Below are 15,226 nucleotides of genomic sequence, written 5' to 3'. Positions count from 1 at the left end.
AATTACAGTATAAGACGTAAGAGGAATGTACGCAAAATGCTATCAAACTTCTGACAGAAGAACAGAGAGTTTTCATAAAAAAGGTGAAATTTGAGTAAAGAGAGGAGAACTAAAGGACAATGCTGGTTATATTAGGGGATTAGCAATTGGCTACAGCTTAGGGTAGTTTAGGGGTACAGTGATAGAAGGGCTGGAAGCCAGGCTGGCTCAACAGAGGGTTTCAAAACCATTAGGAGTAATTGGGATTTGACTACATTTGATATACTTGATTTTATCACACATATGAATTTACTCAAGACTGCTAGTAAAAGTAAAAAATAATTACATTCTTATTGAATAGGACAAAGAAAACAGATTATACTTGTAATGAAATCTCAAGTTATTCCAAATTCATGTCCCTTACCAGATATTTGATTTGCAAATACTTTTTAAAGTCTTTTTCTAAAGATTTTATTTATTTATTTATTTATTTATTTATTTATTTATTTATTTATTTATGAAAGAGACTGAGAGAACAAGTGGGGGAAGGAATAGAGGGAGAAAGACAAGCAGACTCCATACTGAGTGGGGAACCTGATACGGGGCTTGGTCTTATGACCCTGAAATCATGGCCTGAGCCAAAATCAAGAGTCAGATGCATAACTGACTGAGACACTCAGGTGCCCCGATTTGCAAATATTTTATCTCAGTAAATGAGTTATAGCTTTTCATTCTCTTAACCTTGTTTTTCAAAGGGTTTTTAATTGTGAAGTAATTTATTATATTTTCCAACAGGTCACAAAATTTACAGAAATCTTTAGGAATTTCACTAAGGGGGCAGCCCCGGTGGCGCAGCAGTTTAGCGCCACCTGCAGCCTGGGGTGTGATCCTGGAGACCCAGGATCGAGTCCCACATCGGGCTTCCTGCATGGAGCCTGCTTCTCCCTCTGCCTGTGTCTCTGCCTCTCTCTTTGCTCTCTCTGAATGAATGAGTAAATAAAATCTTAAAAAAAAAAAAGAATTTCACTAAGGCTCTGAATTTTGTTTCAACTTAGAAAAGGATGGCAAACACTAGCAGTCCCCAGGGGCTGCTTACTTTTCCAGCCTCATCACAGCCCCATCCCCAACTCCAACTCACCTCATCATCCTCACTCCAAGAAGCCACATTCCACTTCTTTCTCAAATTGCCATGCTCTTACTGTCTTTCCAGGTTCTAGACATGTTTTCAGATGCCTAACACATTTCCCCTATCAGAATTCTTACCTCTCTGGGTATAACTGTGTAAAAATAAGAAAGAACATTATTGGCTCATTGGCTCATAAAAGAAGATCTAGGGACAGAAAAAATAACATGAGATTTCTCTCTCTCTCTCTCTCTCTCTCTCTCTCTCTCTCTCTCATCTGCATCTGTTTTCCTCTATGTTGTTTCATATTCTAGAATGTTATTTCTATGTGACATGAAAGATGTCTCTGGTAGGTGTCTGAAAATTTTCTCCATATCACCACCTCCACAAAAAGATTCAGAAACACAAGAACACTAGTGTTTTCTTTTTCAGAAATGACAATAGATTTGCAAAGATACATCCTTGTAGTCCACTCTGTTAGGAGTGAGGAAAGTCTTCCTTGGACCGTGGTCATTTCCACGCTAAGCATTAACAAAGGGAATGGGATTATTTTTATACCACTCAGGCTCATGCATAAAGCTTGGTGGGATGAACTTTCTCTCTAAGTTCCATGACTCCAGAAGAGAAGTGTTACACATTGAAACAAAAGTCAGATACAAAGAGAAATAGAAGAAAATGGTTGCTGAGGAAATAACCAACAATCCACTATAGGCTACCTGTAAAAATAAGTTTAGAGAATAAAATTCATTTATCAATAGATACCTGCTAAGCTCCCAAACCTCAAATAGCTCACAATATTGAGGAAAAAGAAAGCATAAATTCATTGTATTAAGCTCAGTGATGGAAGTAGAGCCAGGAACTTGATAAAGTTTGTAGTCATGGAACATAGAAGGTATATGTTAATGCTCAAAAAAGCATTTATTTTATTTTATTTTTTTTTTATTTATGATAGTCACAGAGAGACAGAGAGAGAGGCAGAGACACAGGCAGAGGGAGAAACAGGCTCCATGCACCGGGAGCCCGATGTGGGATTCGATCCCGGGTCTCCAGGATCGCGCCCTGGGCCAAAGGCAAGCGCCAAACCACTGCGCCACCCAGGGATCCCTCAAAAAAGCATTTAATAGAAAAAAATTAAATAGAAGTTGTTGGTAGAGGAAAATTCTTTCTGCATAGTTCTTCCATAGTTAATTAGCTTTTTAATCACATAAAAGCATCTCTAAAAATCAAATATTGCATATTTGTTCAATAGGTAGTTGATAACTCTTCGTAAGGATACAATTCCAGAGTAACAACAAAAATCCAATAAAAATTCCAAAAAGCAAAGGTTCTGGGTGGCAGTTGAAAGTATGTTCTGAAACAAAGGCTGCAAAATATTGCCTTGGTCCCAAAGTTCCTAGACTGAAAAGAACCTGAATTCTAGACCAAAGTTTAAAAAACATTTTAATGTCATTTTCACATTTGTATACAGTATTTAAATTCTATATTGTGTTAGTTTTCTTAAAATATCTAGTATATCCCTTTCATTATTTAGATAGATTAGAATAGATATGTGTATTATAAATAGATAATAGGTCAATTGATAATTGATTGATAGACTGATAGTCATAGCAGGAAGGGGTGAAAGAGGGACAGAGGGAAGGAGAGATGAAGGTGGCGTCCACATAGATTTCTCAGAGTTCTTCAAGGTTGTTATTACCAGTGCAGTGAATGGCTGACATCTGGTGGTAAAACAGTAAACATTTGCATGGATTTGTGCACTCATAATAAGAAGATACTCAGTGAATAATGGCTGTGTCTTCAAGAAGAATAATTTAAAATGCTGCTAGTCATCCAGTTTTTATGTCTACATCATGCCAAGCACCCAGGTACTTGAAAAGATCTATAATAGCAGGAATCACATAGATAGATACTGACAGTATCCATGTCCTCTTCGCTGGAGTCACTATTCTCTAACCAAAGAACAGAAAACCATGAAATTGTTTAGCTACTTTTTTTTTTTTTACATGAGCCCTTAAGGAGTCAAAAATAAACATAAATAATGTAATTCAAAATCACTTGCCTATTTTGTTAACCTAGTGCCATTTTAAGAAATAAGAGAAAATTAAAATTAGGTTCAGAAAAGTAAAAAAAATTAAAAAATAAATAAAAAATAAATTGGGTGTTTGGTATTGATCCCTGGAAAAGAAGACATAAGCAATAATTCTGCCAAAGGCCATTGTATCATTGGCAAAGAGATTGTTGACCTGGACTGGATCTGAAAACTGGCAGATCCAGTGTATGAGGCTATGGGAATTGCTCATGTTGCACAGCTTTGGGGGTGGCGCTAGCTCTGGGTTTGTGCCCCTGCTCATGAAACAGCTCTTGGTGGTCTATGGCAAGAAGTCCAAACTCCAATTTGCCAGTCTTCCAGGAAACACAGTCATAGTGAAATCCTACAATTCCTTACTGATCACCCATATGACCCTGGATCATTCTCACTGTTCCTTCATGGTCACTGAGGAAGCCATCTACGACATATGTCAGTGTAACCTGGATATCATACATACCAATTTCAATCATTTGATTGGGAAGATCACCACCTCCCAGCAACTTGACAGTACTAGGAACCTGGTCCATTACCCCTGCACCCACTCTCCCCTGGCCACTGACCCTCAGGCATCTCAGCTAAGAAGGCCTATGATGAGCAGCTATCTGAAGCCAAGATCACCAATGCCTGTTTCAAGCCAGCCAGGCAGATGGCCAAGTACGACCCTTGCCACAACAAGTACATGGTTTGCAGCACGTGGTATGCGGGATGGAGGGCAGGGGGACACATCAATGTCAACGCAGGCTTTACCAGCATCAGGGTGAAGTGAAACACAAAGTAGGCATTAACCACAACAAGCCCTCCAACTGTCACCCCGAGGAGAGAGTATGTGTACTGAGCAACACCACTGTCATGGCTGAGGCCTGGGCCTGCCCTGAACCATAAGTTTGATCTCACATAAGCAAGGTGAATGTGTATGCACTAGTACTAGGGAGGAAGACCTGTAGGAAGGAGAGAGGTCTCTGAGGCCCAGAAGAACCTGGCAGCTCTGGAGGACGGTGAGGATTCAAGAGAAGAACAGGCCAAAAAAGGTGAAGGATAGTAGAGTGTAGCTGGCAGCATGGCTGGTGTCAAGTTGTTTACAATTAAATTTCCTCTATTAATTGATCAAAATTATAACACAATGAATACTAAAAGCCATTGAATTTTCACTTTAAATGAGTGGATTTTATGGCATGTTAATTCTATACACTTACACATACACACAATCATATTCAAGCCTGGTAAACCACGTGCATCCTCAAAGCCTGAAGAATCCCAGTTACAGTGAGGCCATTTAGAAATGGCTTCTTATCTTCTAAATAGGAGTCATCGTTCCTTCAAATAATGAATCATTCCCTACCAGGGACCTCACTCATGAACTCCCTAGCTTCACACTTGTGAAAATGCCCTATCGATGGCCTGCTCTATACCCTTCCCCAAGGTGTCCTGCAACACTGCCTTCCTTGCTTACATAAAGGCCCACAGATATGGGAACATTTTTGTTGTATGTGGAAGTCTGTGTCCCCACAGCAGAATTTCTCTGCCTGGTGCTGTCCTCTTGCTGTGTCTTGTCTCACCATCAGATAGATTTAGTGCCTACTTTGGATTTCCTCAGCTCAGGGAGCCTCAGTCTGTGAAATTCAAAACCGAAAAGACAGAAGGCCTCCCCATGGGGAAACAGGTGAATCTAGCTATGGAAGGAACTGAATATGTGTGGGAGGAGAATAGAAAACATTCAGCTTTCTGCTCCTTCACTACCCTCAGTGCCCATTCTGGCTTCCCTACTTACATATGACCAGTCCTTCATCACAGTTGGAATAAAACTCTTTTACCACTGAAGCCAAACACAGCTTCCTCTCCGAGTGAACTGAAATGTCATACTGCTTCAGCAAAGCCCTGTATTCCAATGACCTTGGCAATGTAGGTATCTTAGTAAAATTATAAACTATGCTAAGACTTTCAGGTTCTATTATGTCCTGACTGGAATTCAAAGGAAGATTTAGAATTGAAGACTAATAACTTCAAGTTTGTGAGGTAGGATAGGACATATTCCTAAGAATTTCTGATACTTATTCTGGGGGGGGAAAAAAAAGTTCTCTCTTCAGTTTTCAAATTGAAAATGGAGGTAAAAATAGGAAAGTGATATTCTATATAAATTACACCGGATTGTCAATTCCTGAGCAGAGACAAAGTGCAATTTGATTACAAAATAATATGTCACTGCAGACTTATGCTCTGTCTCATTCAGTTCCTACTGGCAGATGAGACTAAGATTCTTGAGAACTTGCATGCTTTATTTGTAGTCCCCTAGATTTGTTGTTAGCATCAGCTATATCCATCACAAGGGGGAAGGGGGCCAAGTGCTCTGCTGCCATCATTCATAAAGCTAGGAAACTTGCTTGAGCATGTGTTTGATCTGCCAGGTAATATAAATAACGCCAGAGAGTATGTACAATCAGTCACAGATGCTTTGGATCGCTACCTCAGCAATGATTACCAAGAAATGGGGCAGGTCCATGGCAAGTGCAGATCTTTGTAGCAAAGAGAATATCCTGGCCTCTCCAAGGAACACATATCAATTAAAATTTTATTCTGGAGAGTTCTGAGCCGTGTATAAATGAATGGTGAATTCCTATCCCATGGACTCCAGACTCTACCCAAATGCCTACCCAACAGATCTACTTGAATGTACAACACACATCTCAAATGCGACGTGTTCAAACTGAACTCTTCTTTTCTTCCCCGAATTGTTCTTCCTAGTCTTTTTCATCTCAGTGGCTTCCAGTCCTGCAAGCCTAAAACGTTTAGAGTCATCATAGATTCCTCTCTTCCACTGAACCTTTACTTCCAGGATCAGCAGATCCTGTGCACCTTCAAAATACAACAGGTAACTAACCATTTCTCACCACCTCCACTGCTCAGGGCCATCATCATCTGCCATCTGAATCACCACAACAGTCATGTAACCAGTCTTCCAATGCGCTTTCTCTGTCCATTCTTATTCCAGCTCCCAGAGTGATTATCTAAAAAAATAAATAATAAGTCAGATCATGTCACTTTTCTCAAACACTTTCAGTGAGCTCCTGTATTAGACTAAAGCAGAGTCCATACAATGGCCTACATGGTCAGAAATAATTTATTCTACCCCCAAGCCCTTATTACCTCCTGTTCTACTCCCCCTTACTCTGTTCTAGGTCTCCTGGGTCCCTTCCTATTCCTCAAAACACCAGACACAGAAACACTACAGCATCTTTGCACTTGCTATGTCTTATCTCCGGAATGTTCTTCCCCAGGTATCCACATGGCTCCTTTTCTCACTTTATTAAAAACTTTGCCCACGTGTCACCTTCTTCTGTGAGTTGATTTTCTGTGCCCTATTGTTTTTCTGACTTAATCCATGCTTTTTTTAAAATGTAGCTAGAACTTACTCATTCTCACTGCCATTTAATATTCCATTATATTAATATCACAATTTATTTATCCATTCTATTGATGGATATCTGTGGTGTTTCCAATGTTTTGCTATTACAAAACAAAATCCTCTTATAAACATTCCTTAACATATCTCCCAGTGCAAAATTGTGGGATCATGGACATGTGCATTTTCAGCTTTGCTATATAATGCTAAATTGTTTTTCTGAAATAGTTGTATCAATTGATACACTCACCAATCATGTATAACTGTATTATCTGCTCTATATCCTTGCTGATATTTTTACTTATTCCCAATATGGTAGGTTTTAAATCATCTTTAATAATGATTTTGATCTGCATTTTTTTCTGGCTATTAATATGTTGATTGACTAAACCAGGATTCCAATAGGGAACAAATGACAAGTTAGGATAGTCAAAGGGAACTAAGTACAAAGATGTGCATGGAATGTAGGAGAACCCAGACTGTCCAGAATAGAGTTTTTTCCACTCCTAGATCCAATAGGACAGGAGGAGGAAAAGGTTACTGGAAACCTAGAATAGAGAATAAAAAATAAATAAATAAACCTAGAATAAAGCAGGAACTTTTGCTTAAAAGAAACAGCTAGAGTGAGGAAGGGATCAAGGAGAACAAATATCTCAACTTCATTCTCCCCCTGCCCCCTCCTTCTGATCTTTAGTCAGGAATCCTCACTGGCTAAATCCAACTGGAAGTCAGAGAAGTTCCCAAAGAATGGGAACTCTGCTAAGGCCAGGATCCTAGACAGAGTACAGGATAAAGAATGTAAAGTTGGTATGTAGGACAAACAAAGGATATTTGCAGGGGCTATTCATGCTCACTTTTCTATCCTATGAGGTATCTCTTTCAGACTTTTGCCCATTTTTATATTAGGTTCCTCGTAGACCAAATCTAGGCCACATTTAAAAAATATATATATAGCTTTATTGGAAAACAGCCACACACACTTGTTTAGTACACATGCTTTTAACTCAGTGGCAAAAAGGTGTAGTTCTATGGCCTGTAAAGCAAAAATATTTACTATCTAGTTAGTTCTTTGTAGAAGTTTGCCAACTAGATGATTATACAACTTCCCTTTTTACTTATGATCATATGGTTTAGCTGGCTATTCTCAAAGTGCACACCCAAATCCATTCTCTGCCCTTTACTGCTCTATTCCCTATAAGGCCTATTTTTATGTTTGCATCCCCAAGTTCCCTTGCCACTGGTTTTTCATGGAGGCTGACAAATGATAGACAGTAACAGAAAATGGAAGAGTGGCAGCCCTCATTGGTCATAGTTCGGACTTATGGTTCTGGCAGAGGATGCGTTCTTCTATGGCTACAAATACTGATGGATAAATCTTCTTCCATAATTCCATCTCTCACTAAGCATTCCTTTCCTTGCCCTTTCATTCCTAGAGATTTCTGGTTACTACTGGTCACCGAAGGGATGTCCAACTATCCCTTATGGGTTCCATTAATCCTTCTTTAAGCTGTTCCTTAAGTTTCCTTCAGTTACAACTATTTTTTGTGTTTCATCTGTTTCTTGCTATGTCTGTTAGAAATGTAGCCATTCCACAGCAACTTCTTGCAAGACACATTTATGAAGGCAAAGGAAACAAACAAAAGCAACAATGAACTATTGGAACTTCATTGAGATAAAAAGCTTCTGCACAGTAAAAGAAACAGTCAACAAAACTAAAAGACAACCTACAGAATGGGAGAAGATATTTGCAAATGACATATCAGATAAAGGGCTAGTATCCAAGATCTATAAAGAACTTATCAAACTCAACACCCAAGAAACAAACAATCCAGTCAAGAAATGGGCAGAAGACATGAACAGACATTTCTCCAAAGAAAACATAGACATGGCCAACAAGCACATGAGAAAATGCTCTGCATCACATACCATCAGGGAAATACAAATCCAAACCAACGAGATCCCACCTCACACCAGTGAGAATGACTAAAATCAACAAGACAGGAAACAACAAATGTTGGCGAGGATGTGGAGAAAGGGGAACCCTCCTGCACTGTTGGTGGGAAGGTGAACTGGTGCAGCCACTCTGCAAAACTGTGTGGAGGTTCCTCAAAGAGTTAAAAAAATAGAACTGCCCTACGACCCAGCAATTGCACTGCTGGGGATTTACCCCAAAGATGTTGATGTAGTGCAATGCCGAGACACCTGCACCCCAATGTTTATAGCAGCAATGTCCACAAATTATAGACATGTTATACATACATAAAAAGTTATACGTACATATATATCCACAATGGAATATTACTCAGCCATCAGAAAGGAGGAATACCTACCACTTACATTGACATGGATGGAACTAGAGGGGGTTATGCTGAGTGAAATAATCAGAGAAAGACAATTATCATATGCTTTACTCATATATGGAATATAAGAAATAGTGAAAGGAACCATAAGGGAAGGGAAGAACCTGAGTGGTGAAAAATTAGAGGAAGACAAATCATGAAAGACTCCTCCTAACTCTGGGAAACAAAGGGTCACAGAAGGGGAGGTGGATGAGGTGGAGGGGTAACTGGGTGACGGGCACTAAGGACATGATGAGATGAGCATTGGGTGTTAATAACTATATGTTGGCAAAATGAATTTAAATAATTTTTTACATGTAGACATTACACAAATTGTTTTTTAATCTCTTTTTTTTATTCATCACACACACACACACACACACACACACACACACACACACACACAGAGGCAGAGACACATCCAGAGGGAGAAGCAGGCTCCATGAAGGGAGCCTGATGTGGGACTCAATCCAGGGTCTCCAGGATCACGCCCTGGGCTGAAGGCGGCACTAAACCACTGAGCCACCTGGGCTGCCCTACAAATTGCTAACACTAAATCAACCTTTAATTTTGGGGATCTATTCAATTGGTATAATGCATATTGTTATAGGTCACTATATTCAGTTTGCTTTTTTATCTTTTGGGTCTTTGTGTTTATCTTTATTTTTTAAATTTTATTTTATTTAAATTCAATTAATTAACATAGAGTGTATTATTAGTTTCAGAGGTAGAGTTTAGCAGTTCATAAGTTGTTGTATTTTTTTTTTTAAAGATTTTATGTATTTATTCATGAGAGACACACAGAGAGAGGGAGCACAGAGACACAGGCAGAAGGAAAAGCAGGCTCCATTGCAGGGAGCTGATGTGGGATTCCATCCCAGGTCTCCAGGATCATGCCCTGGGCTGAAGGTGGCACTAAACCGCTGGGTCACCCAGGCTGCCCTGTATTTGTATTTATGAGAGAATAACCTGTTATTTTCCTTTCTCATTCTGTCCTTTTCAGATTTTGACCATCACGATTATGCTACACTCATGCTGAAATTTAAGGAGTGTTCTTTGTTGAGTCTAGAAAGACTAGAAAGTCTAGAAAGACTCAATAATTTGTGTTAGATATCATTGTGTTTTTAAAACTTGTTATAAATTTTTGGCAAAATCACCTGGCTTATTCTTTCTTTTTGAATCACTTTTGCAAGTTAAATTTTTCTTTTTTTTTTTTTTAATTTTTTTTTTAAATTTTATTTATTTATGATAGGCACACAGTGAGAGAGAGAGAAGCAGAGACATAGGCAGAGGGAGAAGCAGGCTCCATGCACCGGGAGCCCGACGTGGGATTCGATCCCGGGTCTCCAGGATTGCGCCCCGGGCCAAAGGCAGGCGCCAAACCGCTGCGCCACCCAGGGATCCCAGCAAGTTAAATTTTTCAAGAACTTATCCACTTTGTTAAGGTTTCAAGTTTATTGAAACAAAGTCGCAACATCTTTTTTTTTTTAATGTTATTTATTCATGAGAGACACACAGAGAGAGGCAGAGACACAGGCAGAGGGAGAACTCCCCTAGGGAGCCCCATGTGGGACTCAATCCCAGGACCCCAGGATCACAACATAAGCCAAAGGCAGATGCTCAACCCCTGAACCACCCAGGTGTCCCTATCTTCTATCTTTTAATTATATGCCTCATATCAGGTTCTGATCCTTTTTACCTCACAGTATTGTTTATTTATAAATTCCCTAGGCTTATTTCTTCTTAGTAAAATTACTAACTCTTGCCTCAGTTCGTGTCATTATATGTTTACTTTCTATTCCATTAATTTCTATTATCCTCATAATTGCAATCATTCTATTTTCTATAGGCCTATTCACTTGTTCTTTCTTATATTGAATTCATTACTTTATAATCCTTATTTTTTCCAATATAAGCACATAAGTCATAAATTTGCCTCTAAGAACTTGAGTTGTGTCCCACAAAATTTTTTAAGCAGCTTTTTTTTTTTTTAAGCAGCTTTAATGAGACATAGTTCACATACTGTACAATCTACCCAGTTAAAGTGAATACATTAAGAGTCTTTGGTATATTACATGATTAACTTTATGGTAAAATATATATAATATAGAAGTTGCCATTTTAGCGGTACCTGGGTGGCTCAGATGGTTAAGCATCTGCCTTTGGGGCAGGGATCATGACCTGGGGCAGGTCATGATCCCCAGGTCCCAGGATAGAGCCCCACATTGGGCTCCCAGCTGAACAGGGAGTCTGCTTCTCCCTCTGCCTCTGCCCCACCCCCCTGCTCATGCTTGCTCTGTCTCTCTCTCTCTCTTTCTCTGTTTCAAATGAGTAAATAAGATCTTTAAAAAAAAGTTGCCATTTTAACCATTTGAAGTATACCATTCAGTGACATTAATTACATGTACAGTGCTGTGTAACCATCACCACTATTTCCAACATGTTTTCATTACTTTAAACAGAAGCTTTGTAATCAATAACCATTAACTCTCTTTTCCCCCCTCCCTCCAACTCTAGTAACTACAGATCTACTTTCTATCTCTATAAATTTGTGTATTCTTATATTTTCTTAAATGAAATCTTACAATATTTGTCCTTTTTGACTTATTTCATTTAGAATAATGTCTCTAAGGGTCAATGGTGTAGCAGTACACCATTGTACATCAAACTCCTTTTGATGGCTAAATGATATTCTATTGTGTGTATCTACCACATTTTGCTTACCCATTCACCTGCTGGTGGACACTTGGGTTGTTTCCACCTATTGGCTATTGTGAATAATGCTGTAATTAACACTGGTGTACAAATATGTCTTCTAGCTTTCAATTCCTGTGGGTATATACCTAGAAATAAAATTACTGGGTCATTTGGTAATTCTGACCAGCGTTTTGAAGACCAACCAAACTGTTTCCCTCATGACTGCACCATTTTACATTCCTATCAGCAATACACAAGGCTTCCAATTTGTCTGCATTCTCAATACTTGCTATTTTCCATCAAAAAAATATTACAGCCATTCTAGATATGAAGTGATGACATCTCATTGTGCTTTTGACTAATGACTAATTATGCTTTTCTCCAGTGACTAATTATGTTGAGTATCTTTTCCTGTGCTTTCTGGCAATTTGTGTATCTTCTTTGGAAAAATGTGTAATAGAGTCCTTTGCATATTCTTAAATTGGGTTGTCATTTTGAGTGTTTAATTGTGGGTTTATATGTTATTATTTTTTTACGTTACATTACATATAAAGGAGCCATTACCTCTTCAACCCATAACTACTTCAGGTAAAATTAGAAATTGTTAAACATAACTTGTGATGGGTATGGCTTAGAGGTCTAACTCTAAGTCCTATTCTGAAAGCCTAGGCATATTCGCCATGGATTTATTTCTAGCTATGACCAAGTCACATAAACCACCACTATGATCATTTTATCATTATTTACCACATAAAATTGAAAAATGAATAATACATGTATATATTTGTAAGGATGAAATTCTAAATAGAAAGAGCAAAACCCAGAACAAAATACTGCTCATAAGCTCAGAGACTATAACTTTTGTATTATGATGCAATAGAAAAATGTGATTCTGGAGAAAGAGAATCACTCCACTTTTTTTCCCTCCACAGCAGTATGAAAATGGTATAGGGGAAAGACTAAAGTCAGACTCCTTTTCCTTTAGTTTCTTTTCCATTCTCCACTTCAATTACTGAGAACTTTCAGAACTAACAGAGGCTTCTTTGGGCTATGGAGGAGGAGAATGAAGTTGTCTTTGGCTATCTGGTCTCCTCCAGTGACCCACCAGGCCAAGGAATTGGCCCTCCTGTGTACTCCTCACAAGGACCTTCAAAGTTTGGACCATGAGGTGGTCAAATAAGGGAAGTCCCCTGGTCCCAGTGCTGCTTAATTTCTAAACAAGTTATGGGTGGGTACACAAAGGAAGTAACATTAATGGGCATAAGGGAGCAAGAAAGGGGGTGAAGAGAACGTTTAGGGATTAGAGGAAGCAAAAGAATTTTGCCTGGGCCTCAAGGCCAATTTAGATACTTTTTAATTTGATGTCACTGAATTGATCTTTGCCTGCTTAACGCTAACTGTTAACACTGCATAAGGCTAGCATTTCCCACTTAATAAATGCACTTGCAAAAAACAAAAGTTTGAAATATGTTTGCCTTTTAAATGCTTATTTTTTATTTTATTTACTAATTATACTGTTCAGAAATTCCCACTGGAAGTGACATAGTCCTTTTAGGACCTGTGAACAAAACCGTTAACAACTTTCTATGCAGTCCAAAATAAGCAGAAGAGAGCACTTTTTTTTTCTCAAGGCTTAACACAGGGAGCCAGACAAGATGCCTGTGCAAAAGGCTACCAGTGAGATGGTAAGATTTTTAAGATTGGATGTGAGTAAACAAATGTATTCATTAAGAACTACAGGTTACTACTTTATTATATCCTATTGGAATGTAACTCTAGGAGGGTAGGGAGTTTTGTTTCTCACTAATATAACCTCAGTGCCAGAACAGTACCTGAAGCAGAGCGGGCATTTGATACATACCTTTTCTGAGTGTATGAATGAATCCCAAAGCTAAATATGTAGTAAATTGTCTTTTATAAATCTTAGTGGTTTGCTTTTTTTCAGATGGTCATATAAGAAAATTTTACATTGAAAATGTTAATCATGATATTTAAAAATACCTTTTCAAGCCAAGATTATTATTCTCATTTAAAATACATTTTTTTATTTTTTTTATTTTTTATTTATTTTTTTTTAAAGATTTATTTTTATTTATTTATGATAGTCACAGAGAGAGAGGCAGAGACACAGGCAGAGGGAGAAGCAGGCTCCATGCACCGGGAGCCGGACGTGGGATTCGATCCTGGGTCTCCAGGATCGTGCCCTGGGCCAAAGGCAGGCGCTAAACCGCTGCGCCACCCAGGGATCCCTAAAATACATTTTTTTAAATTGTAGCTCAGCATCTCCTTTTTTCTACAAGATCATGTTATTAAGTGTTCATCAAAATACCACAAGGTGGCATACAAAACCTCAAAAAGACATTTCTGAAATTCTGTCAAAATTTTACTACATACTTAATAGAAAAACCTCCCTAAAATCCAGGCAAAAGAGACCCCCAGCCCTGGACCCTTTGCTTGAGGGCTAGGTTCTATGCCACTCTAGCATACATCCCTACCTACAGGGTGAGACCACCACAGAGCCCAGGGGGCATGTCCCTCCTCACCTGGAAAACCTCCTGCAAGGCCTTTCTGCTCCATCCCAGGAGGACAGATGAAACTGAAGAGCACATTCCAAAAGTCTGGACTGCTCAAGCAGCACCTCTGCAGGAGCTGGGGTGGGTTGTCCTTGGGAGATGGCACTGGGACAAGGAGGGCTCTCGGAGTCCATCTCTCCCTGCTTTGAACTCCTTAGTGCAGGGCTTGAGCAGTCCAAGAATCCTGGGAACCTTAAGAAGGCATGTTTGCCAAGGTAGGAACAGTTTGTTAGTGTGATTTATGACTTCTGATTATTCTGATTATTTATGACCTCCATTTTCAGTGACAGGGCCCTGCAAACATTAGAAACAAGGCTGTGGTATATAATTTGTTGATATATTTTTTTTAATTTTTATTTATTTATGATAGTCACAGAGAGACAGAGAGAGAGGCAGAGACATAGGCAGAGGGAGAAACAGGCTCCATGCACCGGGAGCCTGATGTGGGTTTCGATCCTGGGTCTCCAGGATCGTGCCCTGGGCCAAAGGCAAGCGCCAAACCACTGCGCCACCCAGGGATCCCAATTTGTTGATATTTTTGTGTATATTTGCTTACAATCTGTACTTGGAATCTCTGCATTAGAATTCTAAAATTTTAGTAACAAAATCAGTGGCTTATTTGAATGGCTTGTATTGGCTATTTATCAGGGGGTAAAAACAACTTTCATCAAAACGGCCTACAATGGAATTTGTAAACAAATGTTAAGTACGGCAGCTATTGCAGCTTTCTACCACTACTTCAGTTTTCCTCCTTCCAGGAAAGAGTAGAACTGTATTTACCTATCCCTTGGTGTCAGTTGTGGCTATGCAGCTAGTTTTGTTGTGTTGTTGTGTTAAAACTCTGGTTTAGATTCTTCTTCTAATAATTTTGAGATGCAACTCTCAGATCATAAAATTCATCCTTTTAAAAGTGTACAATTCAGTAGATTTTAGTATTTTCAGTTATGCAAGTAACACCGTTAACTTTACAACTTTTGTACCATTGTCACAAAAAGCAACTGGTACCCGTTGGCAAAGTATGACTAGGTT

Source organism: Vulpes lagopus, chromosome 4, assembly GCF_018345385.1.
Source record: "Vulpes lagopus strain Blue_001 chromosome 4, ASM1834538v1, whole genome shotgun sequence".
NCBI lineage: Eukaryota > Metazoa > Chordata > Mammalia > Carnivora > Canidae > Vulpes > Vulpes lagopus.
This window is presented reverse-complemented; position numbering follows the sequence as displayed.